We start from the raw sequence: 23,877 nt of genomic DNA, 5'->3' as shown, positions 1-23,877 counted from the left end.
AATTGACATCATGATCCCAGAAATGGTGGTACAGGCTTTTAAACAGATGCCTAATGTTTTCTCTGTAATTAAAATTTTGATTGTAGGTTTATATGTCACATAGATTCCTTATGGATCAACTCTTTTTGAAAGACTTTTTATTATGATAGCAAAGCATGTACATTCTTAATAGTTCAACTCATCTAGAAAATATTAGATTTCTTTTAAAACAGTCATTCAACGAATCACAAAGTTTTTCCCCACATTTACTATACTTAGTGCCTTGAAATTTTTCTTTTTTCTCTGACCTTTACAAGAGCACAAATTTAAAGCATTAAATAGTGTATGTCAGAGTGCTTTCCTGGAGGCTTAAAGAGCACACTCATAGTTTGGTTATTACACAACTCACATACCTTTACATAATTTCTTCTCTAGGAAATAAAAGGTTAAACACACTTTTCATAATCCAAAGTCAAACAGTGACAAATGGAAGGGCATATTTTTTGACCTCTTTTTATTATCTGTAATGTTTAAGAACTGCTACAGTGAATAAAACATTTTAAATAGAAATTGTATTCAAAAGATTGTGATGGGGGCTTCCCTGGTGGCACAGTGGTTGAGAATCCACCTGCCGATGCAGGGGACACGGGTTCGTGCCCTGGTCCGGGAAGATCCCACATGCCGTGGAGCGGCTGGGCCCGTGAGCCATGGCAGCTGAGCTTACGCATCCGGAGCCTGTGCTCCACAACGGGAGAGGCCACAACAGTGAGAGGCCCATGTACCACAAAAAAAAAAAAAAAAAAAAGATTGTGATGGACTGTCATGACATCTTATGTTCCAGTAGTACTGAAACAAATTTAGAATGCACTCTAAGAGTTTAGGATCAACACAATGGAATTTTAATTACAGGACAATATTTTGATGTGAAGGATAAATGGGAAATTTTAGCCAGTCAAATTCAACATTGACAAATGGAATCTCTATTGCTAGGAATATAGAATATATACCTATAATATATATTACATTAATTTTAATATTCAGATTCTGTCTTCCATTTGTGGTCTAGCTGAAGTCTTTCTTCCAAAATTCATGATTTTCAATTTTAAATATTATTTTCAGAGTAAAATATGTAGAACTTTTCTACTCAAATATTGTAGTAGCCTTTTTTTCTCTTTTTCTCCTTTTTTTTTTTTTTTTTTTTTGCTTTGCTTTCATCTCTTAGGAAAAACTCCCTTCAAAAGTGGCAGTTTTTCAAGGCAGAAAAGTGTTGGCTGTGACTCTGTTTTTCTGATGTTTGGAGACTTTAACAATGGTTCTGAGACTTTGGGAAATCAGCTTGGAAAACAAGTTTCCAGACTGCTTGTGAAAAGTATGCAGAATCAAGTTAATAAGGAAATTAAACTAGATCTGAGTTATTGATGGTTCCTCTGGTCTCTCTGAGGCTGTGAAGGACAAAACTTGGCTAGTTTGTTGGAAACAGCAACATTCAAATAGAGAGCATGATTCTAAGGTGTTAAACAAAAAAGCAGCAGGTCAGTCAAAGCAACAGAGACCAGTATCCTCCCAGATCAGAGAATTTCAAATTTGTATGTTATTTAACTTCCTGGTACTGAAGTTCCTCTAACACATCATAGTGCTGTACTGCCCAGTCCAGATTTAGATATGGATACACGTAAAATACATGCTAGATTTCAAAACTTAGCAAAAAAAATGTGAAATACGTTTTCATCAATAATTTTTATGTTGATTCTACACTAATGTGATTATTTCAAATATTAAAATTTCACCTGTTTATTTTTGCCTTTATAACTTATATGTTGCTAGAAAAACTTAAATTGCATAAGTGGCTCACATTGTTAGTCAAATGTGACCCTATGGTCTTGAAGAATCATTTTGATTTGCTATAAAAATTTGTGATCCCTAAGTTGATCAAGAATCTTGATCTGGTCTCTCTAGCAATGAACTTAACTTCAGAGGTTTCAGAAGCCTGACTTATGGAGATCACATTCTCCTAGTGTAAATAAGTCTCACTTCTCTTTCCTTTGGGAGGGGTCTGCTTAAGTTTTTTTAGGGATTTTCATGTCAACATTTTAAAATTTGGATGGACTTATTTGTTGTTTGAAGTTTTTGGATTATTTATTTTAGGAACTAAGTTAATTTATAAAAAACCTTGAGAACTGTCTAGTTTTAAACATTTAAAATTTCAATGTAGTTGTAGCTTTCTCTTTAAAGAAAAAATTGTTTCCATATTAAAAAAATTATATATTGAAACTCTCAAGCATCAACCTAGAAGTTTGTGAGATTTTATAAACCAAACAATTTGGTTACTCTTCTAGGTTTTCTGAAAATGTGCTATAATCACAATCTGCATTTTACCTGAAAATTTTGTAAATACTACTGCATAATATTAAATAAAATTTCATGTGTTATCCATTTAGAAGATATACATATGTTTTTAAATCTTCTAAAATCTTCTTTATGTTGGTGATCTGTATTATCAATTGGACTAGGAGGGTAGAAGAAAATGTGAAAAAATGCGAACTATGGTAAAACAATCTTCTTTTCAGCTCTGTTCGCCTGTGGTCTTAAATTTGTAAAAGTTAAATGTAATTTGTAAACACACTAATGTGTTTTTGTATTTGGTTTTTATGCCTGCAAACTATTTTGATATGCAAGAAAATATCCAGCCATTAATGTGTTTTCCTTGATTTGACTCTTCTTTCTATAGAGTCACTTTCAGGTTTTTCAGTAGTACAAGTTTATACATTTTTTTCTTATGCTTTTGTAATTGTTAAATACACTTCTTGAGTGTGTAATTCTCTCCATAAATTAATTTTACTAGTTTTAGTGAACGTGACATTAATATTTAATTCATAAAATACTAAATACAGGTAAAGTATATTTAATATCTCCCACCTATCTCTTATAATTGTCTTGTGATTTGAGAATTATATAACAGAATTTTTATATTATTGTAGGAGATCAAAGTCATAGAAGTGTATGTGTACCATCTACATGTATTTTAAAGTATTTGACCCCAAAATTTCTTTATTTTTTGGTACAATGGTGAAAGGAAATGACAGTAATTAGTATTTGAACATCATGGTCTATGAGTAATCATATGAATATATTCTAAACTGCTCACTTTAAAGATTAAAATCTTCACCCTAAATCATCCACACTAAATATTAGAGTTTTATTCAGATAAACTTTTTAGAAGAAAGAGAGTTCTGGAGAACCTACTATTTTTTCATTGCTGTTTTAATTTTTTTTAAGTAAGAAAATAGGACTAGATATTTGGATAAATATAGAATACAAGTATTACTTTTGGTAATTCAATAGCTAAATCAAAGTATTAGATATTTTTAACATACTAAGTTTATTTAAGGATACTATATATTCTCACTCCTTTTCTCATCCTTAGCTTCTAAATAAAACGTACATTTTATGTGGATGTAAAATTAATACACTTCACGTTTCTATAGCAACTGCCTTCAATTAAAAGTTTCAAAACTTACCATGATTAACATTTTCAAAAAAACCATATGTAGAATAAATATGGTAAACATATAGGTTACTGTTCTTTCATATTTTGGAACAGTTCTGATAAATAGAAAATAGGGCACTTTGTGCATAATTTAATGAAAACAAAATTGATTGTTTATCAAGTGAAATTTGTGCATGTATGCTTTACTTCCTAATCTTGCATAGGAGTACAGATATAGTATATAATGCACATGCACACTCAGACATTTGTGAAAACATGCATGTGTGTGTTTATATATTTATCATTTACTAAAGGAAAGCACGTAGTGAATTAAATTGTTATTTAGAAAAGTAATATAAATTAGATATTGAAGCATTTAAAATATTTTAGTTAAGAAATTAAAACAAGTACCTCAAAAAACATGATGCATCTTTTCCAAGACAATTTTTTTCTCTAGGAAAAACTTAAACTTATGTATGTGTTGTTTGCATTAGCACCCAGGCATGATACGTGGACTTAGTGAAATTCAGACCTGCTTATGAAATGTAAGCATGTTTCATTTACTAATAGACTGTAGCAATTAGAATCCAGCTAGATCATATTTGCTAAGAGAAAGAAGTTTTTCCTTTTAATATGTTTTTTTTTGTTAGACATGACATTTACTTATGTAGGTTATATCCAGATGTAGATATATGCTATTTAACATTAAATTTTGTAAGACAATAGAGCATACACACATATACATGATAAAAATCTATTATGCATTATAAAGTTTAAGTCTAAAGTTGACTTCATGTCTTAACTCTGGGTTTATCATATATGGAGTTTTGCCCTAATACTAGTTTTAAGATTGTTTTTAAATATCACATGAATTTAGCAAGCATATTCAGATATTTCATTTTACTTATTTTTGAGATTAAAGTATTTCTCTTTCTTGAGTGTCAGGAGCAAGACAGAAGTTATACATGCTGGGTCTGTACATTGGCTTGTGCAACAAATAGATCAAATGTTGAATTCAGCTAGTCGATGACTATGATAGGAATTTCTGATCAGACAGAGCCTATAGCATTGTAGACGGGAAGGAAAAAGAGGTCTGGAAGTTACTGAAATATCAGCCTAAAACTGAAAAGAGTTAAAAATTAAAGATGTTCTTGTTTTGAAAAGAAATTCTTCTGTATATGTAATCATATTCATCTAGAATAATTTTTATTAGTTCTTGTGTTTACAAATCCAAAAGATAAGACTGTAGAAAACAGAAAACAATATTACAAAACAATAAGTAAAATAGTATAAAATTTATGTAGATGATATTATAAAATACTAAAACAATGCAGAATATTTTGGAAATAAAGATAAGCAGAAGCAAACTAATTACCAAAGAAAAACAAAGAAAGTGAACTTTCTGTTCAGATATAATCATAAACTTTAAATGCTGTCTGTTTTGTGATAGTAACTTGCTTGTACAGTACTTAAAACCTCCACACACGAAAAGGGATATATACATATATACATATATACATATATATATATATATATATATACATATATATATATACACATATATACATATATATATATATATATATATATATAAATGGCAACAATGGTTCCTTTCAAAGTAGTACTTTTTTAAATGTTTTAAATTTTAGAATAGTTTCAGATTTACAGAAAAATTACAAAGATGGTACATATGTCAATAAATGAGTAAACATTGATGCATATTAATAACTAAAGCCCATTCTTTATTCATATTTCCTTAGTTTTTACCTGATGTTCCTTTCCTCCTCTAAGATCCCATTTAAGATACCACATTATATTTAATTCTCATGTCTCCTTAGGCTCCTCTTGGTTGTGACAGTTTCTCAGGCTTTCCTTGTTCTTGATTATCTTGACAGGGCTGAGAACTATTGATTAGATGTTTTGTATATTGTACCTCTGTTAGTGTTGTCTAATGTTTTTCTCATGATTAGACTGGGGCTATGGGTGTTGGATAGAAATACCAGAGAGGTAAAGTAGCTGTCATATCTTATCAAGGATATACACAGTTGACCCTTGAACAACATGATGGTTAGGGCTGCTGACCCTCCCAGCAGTCAAAGATCTACTTATGACTTATAGTCATCCCGTAACCACCATTCCTCCTTATAGCGGTTCTGCATCCAGGAATTCAACCAGCCACGGATCATTCAGTACTGTGGTACTTATTACTGAAAAATACTTTCATATACGTGGACCAGAGCAGTTCAAGGCCATGTTATTCAAGTGTCAGCTATACTGTCAACATCACTTATCACTGTTAATGCTAATCTTGATCACCTGGCTAAGGTGGCATTTGTCAAGTTTCTCTACTGTAGCTTTACATTTTCCCCCTTTCCATATTGTATTCTTTGGAAGTCACTGTGCATAGCCCACTTAAGGAGTGGGAGTTCTATTCCACCTTTTTGAGGGTGGGATACATTAAACTATTGAGAAATCCTCTACATGAGAGTTTTGTCTGTTCTTCCTCATTTATTAATTTATTCAATCATTTATTTGTATCAGTATGGACTCATGAACATTTACCTTATATATTAGGTTATAATCCAAAACGATTTTATTGCTCAAATTGCTCCAGCTTTGACTATCACTAGCTCTTTCAATTGGCTTCTGTGGTCTTTTGATGCTGTGGTTATTGTGTGTGTGTGTGCCCGTGTTTGTGCATATGTATGCTTGAGCAGCTCCTTACACTGTGGTGCTAATATTTTCTCCAGGAACATCTTGTATTTCCTGTCACAGTAGTAGAATCAGCCATTTCTTCAAGTAGTCCTGATTCCTTTCACTCGAGAATAGTATTAAAAACCAAGATCTGGGTGCTAAATGTGTTTGTTGCTACAGGGTTGTTGCTGCTTCTAGGCCCCCTGACCTGACACTGCAAGGAAGTATATGTGTGCATACTAGTCTGTGTGTGTACACATATCTATTGTTATCTCTATATATAATCACTGTATCCATATTATCCTAAACATTAGCTCATACTGATGTCTCCAAGTCTAATACATTACCACTAGGATCATTCTAGACTTCTTCCCTTGCTTGTATGTAACCTCTCACTCAAACAGTGAGAACTTGGTTCCCACAAACTGCTATTAATTTATGTAATTGTTCAATACCAGTATACATGTATAACACACCACCATGGAAACATCATAAACTAGAGTACAGTAAGCTTTCAGGAGAAAAGAAATGAGGGAAGCAAGACAGGGTAGGAGAAAAAAAAGCTCAGTAAGAACCTAATCTCAGCTGGAGACAATCTTCAGTATGATCCCACGGAAAAAGTATTAGAGGCCAAATAACACCAGAATGTTAGTTCCCCTTGAAGTCAAATAACCAGCACTTTGTACCATCAGTCCATTGACGGACTTCTCAGGTAGGGAGCATGAAGTTTCTTGTATCTGGCAGAGGACGATTTTTCTGAGAGGGGAGCAAAGTGAGTTTTTAACTGCTAAAATATACAGCATTTGAGAAATGGGTGTCCCAGCTGGTAAAGAGGATCTGGGTGGGATCCAGTAGCATCCTCTACACCGGCTCACCTGGCTGACTTTGCTAATTGTTCTGGACAATATTTCGCAAGGTCCATTATTTGAGCTGCAATTCCTCAATGAATGCAACAGGCCGTGGCAAATTGTTTTGTGATTGGTATGTATATTAAAGACCATTTCCTATCCCAAATTAAGACAATAGAAAGTGGTGAAACTTAAAATGCTTCTATAATTCTATTTTAAAGTGGAAATATAAGACACTTTTTAAGTCAAACTGGTTATAGGAGTCAAGTTACATAGATGGTTTGTATATGTAACTACATGATATTCATTGATTATTCTGTTTAAAATGTAACTATTTTTACACGGTACCTACACAAGGAGTAACAATTAAAATAAAAAGGAAAACAAATTCATCTCTATTTTGTGATCAAAGTAGAATATATCTCAACCTTTTGGTTTTAGATAGACATGAAAAGTTCTTGTAAGAAAGGGCCTGACACAAAACACTGTCTCTTATTTTTCTCACATTTATGACCCATTTATTATCTAATATTCATTGTTTTTTGTTTATATAAGTTAATTAGGATTTAAATCTGCAACTTTTGCATGCTCTTTATGAGGTCATAAGGAAAAGAGCACAATGTGCTTTTCTTTCTTGAAAGTGTTGAACTTGATTAGGTAAGATTTGTATTTCTTGATACTAGCACAAATTCAATATAAATAATCAAACCTCATATCATCCGTACAGATTAAACATATGTTCTCTGCCATAGCATGAAGCACTTGCTTTGAAAACCATTGGAAGGGTGATTTTTGACATTAAAAAATGTTAGGAACTTTATAGCTTTTGTAGTACTGAAGGGTGTAATTGAGAGAATTCATCCTCTATTATAACACCTTTGGACTTCTTTGAAACATCTTATAAATTCTCATTTGGATTCGAACTACTCCCGTTACTCTTCATGTTGAAAGTTATCTCCCCTCCCCACCCACCAAATTAAAGAAAACGTGAGATGTATATTTATTTCCTCTCAAGAACAAGCAGTCTTAAATTGATCGTATACATTTGATTTATTTTTACTTTGCTGTGTATAAGTACATGATAATAATAATAGGCAAAACTAAGAATGTAAATTGTATCCTCATTTTGTTTTTAAGGATTCATGTGTCTAATCCATATGCATCCAAAATAGGATAAACAGCAATCCATCCATGGTTGTGGAAGGAGAGCAAAATACACTTCACTTTTCTTTTTTTTTAATTATTGAGAGGATATCTAAAATCTAATCAGTATTCGTAAGTTAAATCCACATGGTCTTTCAAGATTTATCCTGAACTCATAGCTTCAATTTTTCTTCTCATTTAGAATCCAGAAGAGAAAGAAATCCTAAGCATTATCTATTCCTACCTTCATGTGTCTCTTCTCCCTTCTAGAGGACTTTCAAAGAATGATTTGTACATTATAAAGCTTTCTTAAAGATAGAAGAACTTTACACACTTCCCAACAAAGAAAAGGATAGGTGGTTATTTTCTAATAAACAGCAGAGTGTAGTGTCTTCTCTTTGGGAAAGTTCTGGTAGATTTTACCTCTTTCCCCATCTTGTCTAGATGTTTTCTAAGTGTTATTTGTTATTATTATATACTTAAACAGCCAGATAGATCTCACAGAAGTTCTTTCATGTCCTCACTCTGGGAAACCCAATTATATTTAAAACCTACACAGAAAGTAGCCAATTACAAATACCACCCAGGACACTGGAAGGTTTTCTAATATACCTATACATGATGCATTTTAAGTTATTTTACTTTTCCTGAGGATGTTCCTAGAAACTCCACTTGAACACTGTCTTTTAGTCCATATCTGTTCAACTTAACATGGGCCGATGACTCATATACTTTGATAAAGCACCTTTAAAAACAGCTTTACTGAAATATAACTATAATACAATAAACCATATATTTCTAAAATGTATAATGAAGCCATAACCACAATTGAGGTAATGAATTGCTTTTAGTTTGCTGAATATCTGCTTTTATTCTACCTAGTTTCGGGTAATTCATCTGGGGATTAGCAATGAACATTATTTTAATTTCTTAAAAAAAATCAGTCCAACTTCTTTAACTTTCATACCTAGAATGGACGATATTTCAAATTTTCTTACTATTTTAGTGTTTATTGCAGTAAATATTGTGTATCCCTTATACTATCAGAGCAATGTGTTATATTATGTTGTGTTGGCAAGCCTTCCATCTTCTGAGTTAATGTAAAATAAGAAGATTAGAAAGAGGATAAAAATTTGAACTCATTCACTGATTTCACATGATCTCTCCTAACTTCGTAAGATTTTAAAATACAATGTTAAAACATTAGCAATACTTGAGAAGTTTTCTTAAAGAAGTTACAAAAGACACTTAATGTGGAGACAGCATTAACATTAACGTTCTTAAGTATTTGTACCTCTTGCTGTTTAAGCCCTTTGGCATGTTGTTTTGCAGTTCCTTCCAATAAAGAGGTGTATCTTTCCCTGAGCTATGCTGGGCTTAGCTATGGAATGCTAATAGGCAGGAAGTGAGCAAAGCCTCCATACTTGAAAGTCTTCATGTTTATGAAATTGACTTGCCTTCTTGCATTTCTGTCATCACCATGAGAACTTCCAACTTTCAAAAAAGTCATGTAGTTAAGATACCATTTTTAAATTTCAAAATCAGATAAAACTAAATCAACTATATACTGTTTACAAATAAACACACACATAATAAAACACAATGAAAAATAAAAATTGAAAGTTCTTTTAATTTGAGTGAGTAGAAAAAGTGATACATTCAAGGAGGAAACAGCAGGAGGCTACAAAATCATTGGTAATATTGTGTGCTTTAATCTGGAATTTTGCACATGGAGATTTATTTTATTATTCTTTTTTTAATAAATACAATTATGGATGTAAGTTTTTTCTTGTGTAGGATTGTCTTCATAAAACCCAGTATAATACTTTTTTTAAAAAATGAGAAACTTACTGATGTTCACACAGTGAGTAATGGTAAAATCAGGAGTCAATCATCCATGTGTCCATTCATCAGAATTTACTGTAGTGAATTATTATTATTATTTATATTTGGAGTATAAATAGTTTAAGGGAAATTATGTTGTCTTATTAAAATTTTAGGCCCCATGTGCTGAGCACAATGACTGGAAATTAGTAGACAAAAGTGCATATTGAACTGAATTACAAAGGACAGCAGGTTGTAGAGATAATTTGGGGGCAGTGGCTACAACAAAACTCAGATGCATAAACCACCCTTGCCTACACCACCAACAATGAGATCATGAAAAGTGTGAGCATACAGAATAGTTTTGTTGGTATATAGGGAGTTACTCCTGCAACAGAAATGTGAAATCTATTGATAGCATGTCTTTCCATAACAGGTGAAAAAGTATTGGCAAGAGGGCAAGATTTAGAGCTAAGAAAATGCAGGATAGAGGCTGAATGCCCAATGGATGCTCATTAAAAGTTGATTGCTCGGGGCTTCCCTGGTGGCGCAGTGGTTGAGAGTCTGCCTGTAGATGCAGGGGACATGGGTTTGTGCCCTGGTCTGGGAAGGTCCCACATGCCACGGAGCGGCTAGGCCCGTGAGCCATAGCCGCTGAGCCCGAACGCCGGAGCCTGTGCTCCACAAGGGGAGAGGCCACAACAGTGAGAGGCCCGCATACTGCAAAAAAAAAAAAAAAAAAAAAAAAAAAAGTTGATTGCTTGATTATCTGAAAAATGTTTCAGGGAATCTTGATCAAATTATTTAGTTTCTAGTAGAGGTTGCTGATACGGGACTGAGCCAGTAAATATGTTAATACAGAAATGAAATTCTGTTGTTAATCTTATTTAGTCAATTCTGTTTTGGCATGGGGTAGATAAACCACTTTGAAATGATCAAACTTGCTGAGATACCCCCTTTGAAAAAGCCCTGTCATGCCAGTTAAAAGTCATTAGTGATTTGCTGGTTTTCATCAGTGAGTATTGGCTAAATTCTATAATTCATGATACCAACCTCTTCTTTTGTTAATTTTGGCAATTTATATTCTACTAGAAAATATTTATTTCCTTTAGATTTTAACATTTATTGTCTATGTAGTACTTTTCATGTCTTCTGTGGCAATACTTTTATTTGATTTCTTGTTCTTGGTGGTGTAATTCTTTTTAAAATTTCTTTTCTCTCTGTCTAAATTACAATTTCCAAGGGTTTATGGATGCTATTCATTTTTTATGGGGTCAAATTTTACATTTTTATTCTTTTTTTCTTGTATTTTGTTAGTTTCCCCTTTAATAATTCCATCCTATTTTCTTTTGACTTATTGTATTCCTCTTATAGGTTAAGTTTAATACTTAGGTTAATCATTTTCATTCTTTCTGTTGTAGATATTAAAAGCAACTCAGTAAAATGTTACCGAGATAAATTTTATTGCTACAGCATTAGGTTTTGACATTGAATAGTCTCTTTCTTGTGTTAATTCCTTTTTGCTTTGAAATTTTAGAGTTCTTTTTCCACCTTAAAATAGGATCACTTTTAAAATTCTCTTTTAATTTTCAGGTTTTATTTATTTTTATAATTTTCCTCTTGTTTACTTTTAGTTTTATTGGGAAACTATGGCTTAGTTATCAATAAAGTAATTATTATAAAATCTATTAGTAAAAGATTAACTGATATATGAGTATATGTATCTGTCTACATATATAATATTACTTAATCCTCACTTTGGGTAAAACCTGTAAGGGAAATTTTTAAAGATACTAAATTTTTTGTTAGAAATAAAGCAATATTTATCAGCAACACATTCTCATAACTGAACCAGAATACATTTTAAGAATATTAAAGGGAATGGCTTGTTTAGGTATAGACTCATGCAGTAAAACAAACAAAAAATAACCACCTTTTTTTGTTGTAGCCACAATTTTCTTTGCCTACTGCTTAAGCCCAGCTATAGAAAGTAGTTTCTTTTCAGAAATGGTAAAACAATGAAGAAAAGGGACAAAAATGGAAAATAAAGGCTTGGATAGTAATTGTTCCTAAAAACAGCCAAAAAGAAAAAACAAATAAAAAAAGGAAAAATCCAACAAAGCAACAGATCTGAGACAATGAGGCGGGGAGGGAGTGGGAAGAAAGGAGATTAAAATGTTGCCCTGTGGGAGATCCATCACATTGGATTTCATATTCCGAGTTCCCAGGGTTGTCTGTGGACTTGAACTTCTCTCTTAGCCTTCCTTCTCCACCTTCTCTTCTATTCAGGTCATTTATTTGCCGAACCATGTGCCATGATTATTACCTTCTCCATTTTCAATACTACATCCAATTAACGTATCTATAACTTGTTATCAGGATCTTAAATTCTCTGATCTAACTCTCATTAGTGGGCTATTTTTGTCACTAGCTCAAATAAAGGCAGCGTTACCAATTATCACAATTAACACTCTCTGCACCAGTATTTAAGAAGTGTCTTCATGTATATGACTGTTATGTGAAATATATTAAAGGATACTTTACAAATTCCATGAAATTTAAAAAAGCTATAGTTTTAGAATAGGGTAAAAAAGGATCAAGACCAGATAGAAAAGTAATTTGCTGATCGTAAAATTTGCTTAAGTTCCAAGGGAGGAAAGCTAATTGCTTTCCCTTAAGGTTTTTTAAAAAATGATACATTTTAATTTTTCTGGGATGTTTTATGTAGAGTCAAGCCTAGAGTCAGGAAAATGGATGAAGACTTTGTAGGTCTATGATTTTATGAGATTAAAAATATTTTTGTACTAGGATTAGCACTTTTTCTGAGTTAAAGTCTGTTTCCAAATTAATATAATATAATCAATTTCATAGGGCTGTTTTGAGAATTAAATGAAATTGACCTTGTTACATTCCTGGCACAGTAACTGTCACATAGTACACACTCAGTGAATGTTATCTGTCATTATCCCTGCTTTTTTAAAAAAAAATATATACTTAAATACAACTCAGAATATAAATTTAATTTACATCTAAACAATGAAAGGCACTGGAATTTTTTTTTAATGCTTTCCCTCCCGCTGACATATTGTGGTACCATAAAATTAGAAATGTTCAACAAAATTTTTGGTCAAGCCAGGGAAATAATAAAGCTGGTAAACTTTTTTGTTTTTAATATACGTTCTTCTCTGTGTTCCCTCATGAAATTTTCTAATTTTAGTTTCTGTGCTAATGACTACAGAAGATTATTCTCTAATCCAACCCTGGAAGAAATTAAATTACAGTGGAAAAGTTGAAAAGGAATTTCTTTTTGCTATAGAAAATCATAAAAATTCAAAACTGGGGAAATCATCTTTCTATACACTTAACTATAAGCTTATTTTATGGTCTGTAAAGTAAGGCACAGAGTAGTTAAATGACTCATTAAAAGCCATGTAGTAAGTTCTGAAAACTGAATAAAGAGTTCAAATTTCTGCTTTCCAAGGCAACATTATATCCACTATAATATACTGAACACAGAAAAAGTATTATTAAACAGATTATAACAGGTCAAATATGGACCCTTCTATCTGATAGTAAGGTCTGTGCCAGGATGAATAAAATATAGCTTTAGCAAATCCATGTATACTCACACACCCACACCCACACACACACACACCTCATATACATACATACACAAAAACATGTTGCATAATTGTCCAAGAGTATTTATAAGTTTATAGTCATGTTAAGTGTACAACACATACATTTGGACTAAACATTCAGGAATGTAAAAATAATATGCAATAATCTGTGGTATTATTCAACAACAAACATTTTGCTAAACAATGTCCCAAATATTTTACTAAAAGGCCGATTGGCTCTTGATGATATAAAGGTTGTTTCCCTTCAATTTAAACATACAAAATATCCAGTTTCCTGCATTTTTGTACTAGTAAATATGCTAGAACTCACATCCAGCATTATTTCAATTCTATTCTAGTAATCCATCACTCCATGTTGGATAGTAAGCTATAACACCAACTAATAGCAGGTTGTCCAACTGCAAAATCAACACATATCATTTAACTTTGATTTTTACTACTACCCACTACATTTATTAAGATAGAAAGTAGTAATTCAAGGGATCAGAGGAGAAGCAAACAAAACATAAAAATTTTACTGGTATAACATAAGTTCTATTTTTTTAATTGGATGAGATGAGAATGTATATGTGCATGTATTGGTTTCTTAATTAAATTATATTTTAAGACAGGAAGGTTTTCCCCATATATATTTTTTTCACTGAAAACTTTTCCTTTTAAGTGTATTATTCAATGGAAAATAATTCCCATGTGGTAAATGAACTGTCCAGTTATTACTGTCAGATCCTGTTTAGTTAATGGGTTGTCTCCAACGTGATTTTATCCACTGCACTGATTGAAATGCTATAAATGATGTAAGTAATCAAATTAATTACTTACATCATATGTAAGTAATATTCTTTTCTCTACATATTCTTTTCTACACAGTGAGAGTTAGGTAGAAAAGCATATTCTTTTCTATACAATGAGAGTCAGGTAAAACAGAAAGTGCTTTTAAACAGCTCTTTAGAGAATTATCTGGCTATCAGTTTTAATTGTTCTTGTCAAAATAAAGAAAGAAAATTATACAAGGTAACATTTTTCTCAAATTACAATAAATCAGATTGTGCAAGATAGTAGACAGTTGATAAGTTGAAGATAAAAGGTACAAAAATTTGAAAGAAGATATAAGGAAATAAGACAAGATACACTCAGTAAGATGGAAGAAAGGCTGAGCCCAATAAAATGGTGATAAGGTGGTAGATTCACTTGAAAGAGTAGCATCTCAAATAACTTCAGTAGAACATGACCTGAGGTCATATTCTTTTACTTTTGAAAAAAAGCTTCTGAATTTTTAGTAAAAAGAAAACAAAGTACAGGTTATTCAACTCTCATACTTTGATAGATACTATCACAAGATGGCACTGTCAGTTGGCATTTGGCCTGGCAGTAAGCACCACTTATTAAATAGTCAGTGTGTGGCTCTGTGTTTAGATATGTGTTTAGATATCTCAGGAGCAAAACAGGACACATGTTTAAAATTAAAATGGGCCGTATGTTTAAAAGTCTTACACACAAACTGTAAATATGTAATGTACATCCACTTCAAAGTTAATAAGTAATATACATTTTTAAAAAGAAGTTTGTGCTGTGCTCTGTACTTTAAAAAACACTCACTTGTACATCTAATGCTAAGTTGTATCATGTTACAGTCCTTTTAAAATAATGTTATTTCCTTCATTATCACACCTCTCAGTTTAGTGCTAATACCAAAAAAACCTTGTAGATTATCCACTAAAATATTATTGTTTATTTGACTATACCTGAGTGTTATAATTATGTAATAGTGTAGTCCAGCTAGTCAGAAATCTTAGTCTAAATCCCCCCTTTTCTTTAATTACAAAGACTTAACTGTTTGTATTGTTTCATAAAACATTAGACTCAAATGTATTTACTTTTATCGTTTTAATTTCAAGATTTATTGCCTTGAAGTATTGCTGGTGTACCACAACAGTAAGAATCATATTTCTAAATACTTATCTATTCTTGCCAAGAACTGCACTGAGAGCCTCCATCCAGGTATCTATCAATTCCCTCTTTGTTTTATACCATTTGATTATATTTTACTTAAAAACTTAAAAAATATAAATCCCATGATAGTCATATAAAATAGATAATGTTTTTCAATTAATGATGTCCCTTATGATATGTAAATATATTTTTTAATATAAAATTATAAAACTTTGCTTGGAAAAAGGAAAATTTTCCTTCTTTTCCACCATACATTAAGAATCTGCACATTAAAGTATAGCATCTATAGGGACTTATCTACCATTTTCTCAAAACTTCCAAAGGTGAAGAGGTCAATTCTAGAGTTTCAAACATAGCACAGAGCTTGCAGAAAAGGCTAAATCAGAGAAGGTGACATGAGCTATTTAGAGGAGAAATTGACCTGAAGATCTTATAAGGCAGAGCATAAAAGTGATTATATGATAAACATCATATCCATCCCTCCTGATGGGCACAGAAAATTAAATGTGGACTATTCCATCCATCCTTTGGTCAAGTGAGAAGTACTGGGTTTCAAATGGCATAAATGTATGGGGATGAAGGACAGATACCAGAAATCCTGTCCGAGTATGATCAGACCTTAATTTGACCACTCAGCCAATTTTTCCCAGGACAGACCTGACTTATGCTTCTTTTTCCAGTTTATTTAATACTAGGGCTCCATTTCATGCTTTAAAGTGTCCTTGTTGAGGTAATAAATTAATATGCACACTCTGTCAAACCAAATATAATGGTCAAACTGACCCATCAGACAAGTGGGTTAGGTAAGAAAATAGAAACCAAGTTACATAGTCAAAACAATATGGTGTGAGAAACCAGGAAATCTCAGGCAGAAAGATAGGCTAAAATACGATAATTCAGGGTCTTTCCTGGTGGTGCAGTGGTTGGGAGTCTGCCTGCCAATGCAGGGGACATAGGTTCATGCCCTGGTCTGGGAGGATCCCACATGCTGCTGGGCTTGCGCCTCCGGAGCCTGTGCTCTGCGGTGAGAGGGGCCACGGCAGTGAGAGGCCCACGTACCGCAAAAAAAAAAAAAAAAGATGACATCTTTCTATTACTAGAGAGCAGGTATTTCCAACAGTGTTCTGTGAAATTGCATCTCAGGTTATTTTCGTTTTGACTAAAATATCTGTGTGTGAGTGAATAGGCAAATGGAATGGAAAAGATCTAGAGAGTATGTTTATATCTATCCTTGATAGAAATACAATCATCAATGAAAAAGAAAATAATTATGCCTCAAGAGAAAAATATGTATATAAATTTCCATCAAGTAGTACATTGGGTATAAAATAGAATTACCATCCTATGCATACTCTGAGTGGGTTATACCTCAAAATGGAATACTTTAAATAATCGTTGTGGTCTTAGTAGTTCAGTGAAAGCTCTCAGAACTGGTTGTGATAAATAGGTGAAAGGACTATGTCTATTTGAGTTTAAATGTGTCTCCTAGTCATAGGAGAGTAAAATATCCATAGCAAATGTTAAATATTAATTAAAAAATGCTTTTTACAAAAGTACATTATGGAATTACATCAAACAACACAGTGGATTTGCAAGAATATTTTTTTCTGTTTATCATCAGGCTGTTTAGTCACTAAAGACCAACAAGAATATTTATGGCATAGAAAATATTAAGGAACAGGTTTCATGAATAAAGGGATATGAAGACTGATTATAAAAGTAAAATAAATGAAGCAATAGGGCTTACTTTACTTAGCCAAGTAACATAATAATTCATAAACAAGTATATGTATTTTCCAATTGATAAATTATTCTATATGTGAAAAATATTTGGTTATGTATTTACTTTAAAATGTATTATATGTTTTTCAAGCACTTAGCAAGTTGATGAAACTTTAATGGTACACACTCTTAAGTATTTTATTTTTCTTGAACCTAAAACAATCACTGGATTATTTATTTTTATTTATATTTGACTTATCTTGACAAATATACAAATTTGCTGCATTCCAGAAAACCATACATGAATTGTTTCCTCTTAAAACTAGCCTGCTTTTACTGTTAAAGACAGATTAAAAATAAGCAAATTTTTATTTGTGTTTCATTAAATTATGTAGTACCCGATGTGCAGGGTACTGATGCAGTGTAGTTTGAAAGGTGAACAGATGGAATTTTATTTTTAGCTCACATTAGCACACCCCATCAAACACTCATTTGCCTGATATACCAGCATAATAAAGCTTACAAGTTTAAAGTATAGCTTTGCCAGTGATGTAAAATTTAAATAATAAAAAAGAAATATGGAATAAATATTTGGTTATAACTCTGATGACCACTGAGTTGCTAAAGCTATTTATTGTAAACAAATGGTAAAAGGAAAACTTCATTTTTATTGCTGGAATATATTGAGCTCTAAGCAATGTATAAAGAGCTTTATCATTTAAATTTTCTTTCAAGGAAGACTTACAGTAGAGAAAGGGGAAAAAATTAAGGGTACATAGATACCTGTTGAAGTAAATTTATGAAAGAGTTCTCTGTATTTCAAGATTATAAAATTCTGTACCCACTTTGCTTCAGGCATTATTTCTGAGGCAGAATAAACTATCAGTTTAAAACTATTCAAAATGTTTAATACAGATGGCTGTTAATGGATAAAATCAATTATCGTTTTTGTCTATAAAAATTTATGCATTATTTTATATGTAACATTTGTCCTAACATTTTATTTTTTATTTGAATTTCATTTTATTTAATTTTTATACAGCAGGTTCTTATTAGTTATCCATTTTATACATATTAGTGTATACATGTCAATCCCAATCTCCCAATTCATCCCACCACCAAACCCCCACCCCCACTTTTTCGCCTTGGTATCCATACATTTGTTCTCTACATTTGTGTCTCTATTTCTGCCTTGCAAACCAGTTCATCTGTACCATATTTCTACATTCCACATATATGTGTTAATATACGATATTTGTTTTTCTCTTTTGGACTTACTTCACTCTGTATGACAGTCTCTAGGTCCATCCACGTCTCTACCAATGACCCAATTTCATTCCTTTTAATGGCTAACATTCCTTTGTATGTATGTATGACAGCCTGTAGCTGTCCAGTTTTCCCAGCACCACTTATTGAAGAAGACTGTCTTTTCTTCATTGTGTATTCTTGCCTCTTCTGTCATAGATTAGTTGACCATAGGTGCGTGAGTTTATCTCTGGGCTTTCTATCCTGTTCCATTTATCTATATTTCTGTTTTTGTGCCAGTACCATATTGTCTTGATTACTGTAGCTTTGTAGTATAGTCTGAAGTCAAGGAGTCTGATTCCTCCAGCTCCATTTTTTTTTCTCTCAAGATTGCTTTGGCTATTGGGGGTCTTTTTTGTCTCCATACAAATTTTAAGATTTTTTGTTCTAGTTCTGTAAAAAATGCCATTGGTAATTTGATAGGGATTGCCCTAAATATGTAGATTGCATTAGGTAGTATAGTCATTTTCACAATATTGATTCTTCCAACCCATGGTGTATCTCTCCATTTGTGTCATCTTTGATTTCTTTCATCAATGTCCTGTAGTTTTCTGAGTACAGGTCTTTTACCTCCTTATGTAGGTTTATTCCTAAGTATTTTATTCTTTTCATTGCAGTGGTCAATGGGATCATTTCCTTAATTTCTCTTTCTGATCTTTCATTGTTAGTGTATAGGAATGCTAGAGATTTCTGTGCATTAATTCTGTATCCTGCAACTGTACCAAATTCATTGATTAGCTCTAGTAGTTTTCTGGTGGCTTCTTTAGGATTATCTATGTAGAGTATCATGTCATCTGCAAACAGTGACAATTTTACTTCTTCTTTTCCAATTTGTATTTATTTTATTTCTTTTTCTTCTCTGATTACCGTGGATAGGACTTCCAAAACTATGTTGAACAATAGTGGTGAGAGTGGACATCCTTGTCTTGTTCCTGATCTTAGAGGAAATGCTTTCACTTCAGTGGTGAACAACTGAGAATGCTGTTTGCTGTGGGTTTGTCATATATGGCCTTTATTATGTTGAGGTATGTTCCTCTATGCTCACTTTCTGGAGAGTTTTTATCATAAATGGGTGTTGAATTTTGTCAAAAGATTTTTCTTCATCTATTGAGATGATCATATGGTTTTTATTCTTCAGTTTTTTAATATGGTGTTGATTAACAAATTGACACATTGATTGATTTGCATATATTGAAGAATACTTGCATCCCTGGGATAAACCCCACTTGATCATGGTGTATGACCCTTTTAATGTGTTGTTGGATTCTGTTTGCTAGTATTTTGTTGAGGATTTCTTCTATATTCATCAGTGATATTGGTCTGTAATGTTCTTTCTTTTGTAGTGTCTTTGTCTGCTTTTGGTATCAGGGTGATGAGGGCCTCATAGAATGAGTTTGGCAGTGTTCCTTCCTCTGAAATTTTTTGGAAGAGTTTGAGAAGGATGGGTGTTAGCTCTTCTCTAAATGAATGATAGAATTCACCTGTAAAGCCATCTGGTCATGGACTTTTGTTTGTTGGAAGATTTTAAATCACAGTTTCAATTTCAGAGCTTGTGATTGGTGTGTTCATATTTTCTATTTCTTCCTGGTTCAGTCTTGGAAGATTATACCTTTCTAAGAATTTGTCCATTTCTTCCAGGTTGTCCATTTTATTGGAATAGAGTTGCTTGTAGTAGTCTCTTATGATGCTTTGTATTTCTGCGATGTCTGTTGTAACTTCTCCTTTTTCACTTCTAATTTTATTGATCTGAGTCCTCTCCCTCTTTTTCTTGATGAGTTTAGCTTAAGGTTTATCAATTTTGTTTATGTTCTCAAAGAACCAGCTTTTAGTTTTATTGATGATTGCTATTGTTTTCTTATTTCTTTTTTCTTTTTGTTATTTTTTTGCTCTGATCTTTATGATTTCTTTCTTTCTACTAACTTTAGGTTTTGTTTGTTTTTTTTTCTCTAATTCATTTAGGTGTAAGTTTAGATTGTTTAGTTGAGATTTTTCTTGTTTCTTGAGGTAGGATTTTATTGCAATAAACTTCCTTCTTAGAACTGCTTTTGCTGTATCCCATAGGTTTTGGATCATTGTGTTTTCATTGTCATTTGTCTCTAGGGTTTTTTTTTCATTTCCTCTTTGATTTCTTCAGTGATCTCTTGGTTATTTAGTAAGGTATTGTTTAGCCTCCATGTGTTTCTGTTTTTTTATGGATTTTCCCCTGTAATTTATTTCTAATCTCATGATGTTGTGGTCAGAAAAGATGCTTGATATAGTTTCAGTTTTCTTAAATTTACTGAGGCTTGATTTGTGACCCAAGATGTGATTTATCCTGGAGAATTTTCTGTGGGCATTTGAGAAGAAAGTATAACCTGCTGTTTTTGGATGGAATGTTCTATAAATATGAATTAAATCCATCCGGTCTATTGTGTCACTTAAAGCTTGTGTTTCCTTATTAATTTTCTGTCTAGGTGATCTGTCCATTGGTGTAAGTGACGTGTTGAAGTCCCCACTATTAATGTGTTACTGTCAATTTCCTCTTTTATAGCTGTTAGCATTTGCCTTATGTATTGAGGTGCTTCTATTTTGGGTGCATAAATATTTATAATTGTTATATCTTATTCTTGGATTGATCCCTTGATCATTATGTAGTGTTCTTCCTTTTCTCTTGGAACGTTCTTTATTTTAAAGTCTATTTTTTCTGATATGAGTATTGCTACTCAAGCTTTCTTTTGATTTCTGTTTGCATGGAATATCTTTTTGCCATCCCCTCACTTTCAGTCTTTATGTGTCCCTAGGTCTGAAGTAGGTCTCTTGTAGACAGCATATATACAGGTCTTGTTTTTGTATCCATTCAGCAAGCCTGTGTCTTTTGTTTTGAGCATTCTATGTATTCACATTTAAGGTAATTATTGATATGTATGTTCCTATTACCATTTTCCTAATTGTTTTGTGTTTGCTTCTGTAGGTACTTTTCTTGTCTTATGTTTCCCACTTAGAGAAATTCATTTAGCATTTGTTGTAATGCTGGTTTAGTGATGCTGAATTCTCTTAGCTATTGCTTGTCTGTAAAGCTTTTGATTTCTCCTTCAAATCTGAATGAGATCATTGCTGGGTAGAGTAATCTTGGTGTATGTTCTTCCTTTACATCACTTTAAATATATTGTGCCACTCCCTTCTGGCTTGTAGAGTTTCTGCTGAGAAATCAGCTGTTAACCTTATAGGAGTACCCTTGTATGTTATTTGTCATTTTTCCTTTTTTTTCTGATTTTATTGAGATATAATTGTCATAAAACACTGTATAAGTTTAAAGTGTAGAGCATAATGATTTGACTTACATATATTGTGAAATTATTACCACAAGTTTAGTGAACATCCATCACCTCATGTAGATACAAAATAAAAGAAAAAGAAAAAATATTTCTTTATGAAGAGAACTCTTAGGATTTACTCTCTCAATAACTTTCATATATATAACATAAAGCAGTGTTAATTACATTTATCATGCTGTGCATTATATCCCTAGTACTTATTGTTGCTTTTAATAATTTTTCTTTGTCTTTAATTTTTCTCAGTTTGATCACTGTGTGTCTCGCCATGTTTCTCCTTGGGTTTATCCTGCCTGGGATTCTCTGCACTTCCTAGACTTGGGTGGCTATTTCCTTTCCCATGTTAGGGAAGTTTTCGACTATAATCTCTTCAAATATTTTCTCGTGTCCTTTCTCTCTCTCTTTTCCTTCTGGGACCCCTATAATGTGAATGCTGCTGCCTTTAATGTTGTCCCAGAGGTCTCTTAGGCTGTCTTCATTCCTTTCATTCTTTTTTTGTTTTTTTTAATTCTCTTCCATGGTAGTGATTCCCACCATTCTGTCTTCCAGGTCACTTATCCATTCTTCTGCCTCAGTTATTCTGCTATTGATTCCTTCTAGTGTATTTTTCATTTCAGTTATTGTATTGTTCATCACTGTTTGTTCTTTAATTCTTCTAGGTCCTTGTTAAATATTTCTTTCATCTTCTTGATCTTTTTCTCCATTCTTTTTCCAAGGTCCTGGATCATCTTCACTATCATTATTCTGAATTCTTTTTCTGGAAGGTTGCCTATCTCCACTTCATTTAGTTCTTTTTCTGATGTTTTATCTTGTTCCTTCATCTGGCACATAGTCCTCTGACTTTTCATTTTGTCTGTCTTTCTGTGAATGTAGTTTTCATTCACAGGCTGCAGGATTGTAGTTCTTGCTTCTGCTGTCCTAACATTTTAAAAATCAGTTTCCTTACCTGACCTTTGCAAGGAACTTAATTATATTCTCATTGACTACTTTATTTATTGGCCCAATTTCTCATTTGGGGAATAAAGGAGTTATGAATAATTTTCACTTTGATGGTTCTGACAACCTACTGTGTAACCCACTTTACTCTAGCCTGTGCATTATCAGTGGGCATAATATTGTCCCCAAGCAAGTGAAAATGAGTTACTGAGGAGAGAGCAAAAAACTTTAGTATATTATATATGAAGCACAACTATATGAATATATATAAATAGATATATCTGTTGTATTAAAATTTCATAAATGCAGGTGTGATTAAGAAAAAGGTGCTCAGAAAAAGCTACTTAAGGAAGGAATAATGAATAAAATGGCCGAGAAACACTGCTCTAATCCCCCTTCCTTTATTTCCCCCTTTTTTTTGAAATGAAGGTACATATTTGATGTAATCCAATGTATTGATCTTAATTATGGAGTTGAATGGGTTTGGCAGATGCACACACCTAAAGCAAATATATATATATATATATATATATATATATATATATATATATATATATATATATATTCCATCATGTCAGTCCATTTCCAAGTGATACCCTCACAGAAGCATATGAATATTTGTATTTTTAAGTTTAATTTCTATCATGATAGATTATTCTTGCCTCTTCTTGAGCTTTATATAAATAGAATTGTATGATATATAATCTTTTGTTCCTTTTATTTCTGCATATTTTCTGTGAAGATTACATGTTATGAATATGGCATGATTTGGTTATCCTTCTGCTAATAAACATTCGAGTTGTTTTCAATCTGTAGCTTAATAATATAGCTGTTATGAGCATCTTGCATAAGTCTTTTGTAAAAATATGTTTCCATTTCTCTTGGGATATACCAGGATGAATCTGGGTTAGCTGGGTCATAGGGTAAATGTACATTTAACTTCATTAGAAACTATTTAAAAGTTTTCCAAAATGGTTGTAGATGTTAAAATTCCTACCAGCAACTCATGAAAGTTCTAGTTGCTTTATATCCTTGAC

This window comes from Mesoplodon densirostris, chromosome 8, assembly GCF_025265405.1.
Source record: "Mesoplodon densirostris isolate mMesDen1 chromosome 8, mMesDen1 primary haplotype, whole genome shotgun sequence".
NCBI lineage: Eukaryota > Metazoa > Chordata > Mammalia > Artiodactyla > Ziphiidae > Mesoplodon > Mesoplodon densirostris.
This window is presented reverse-complemented; position numbering follows the sequence as displayed.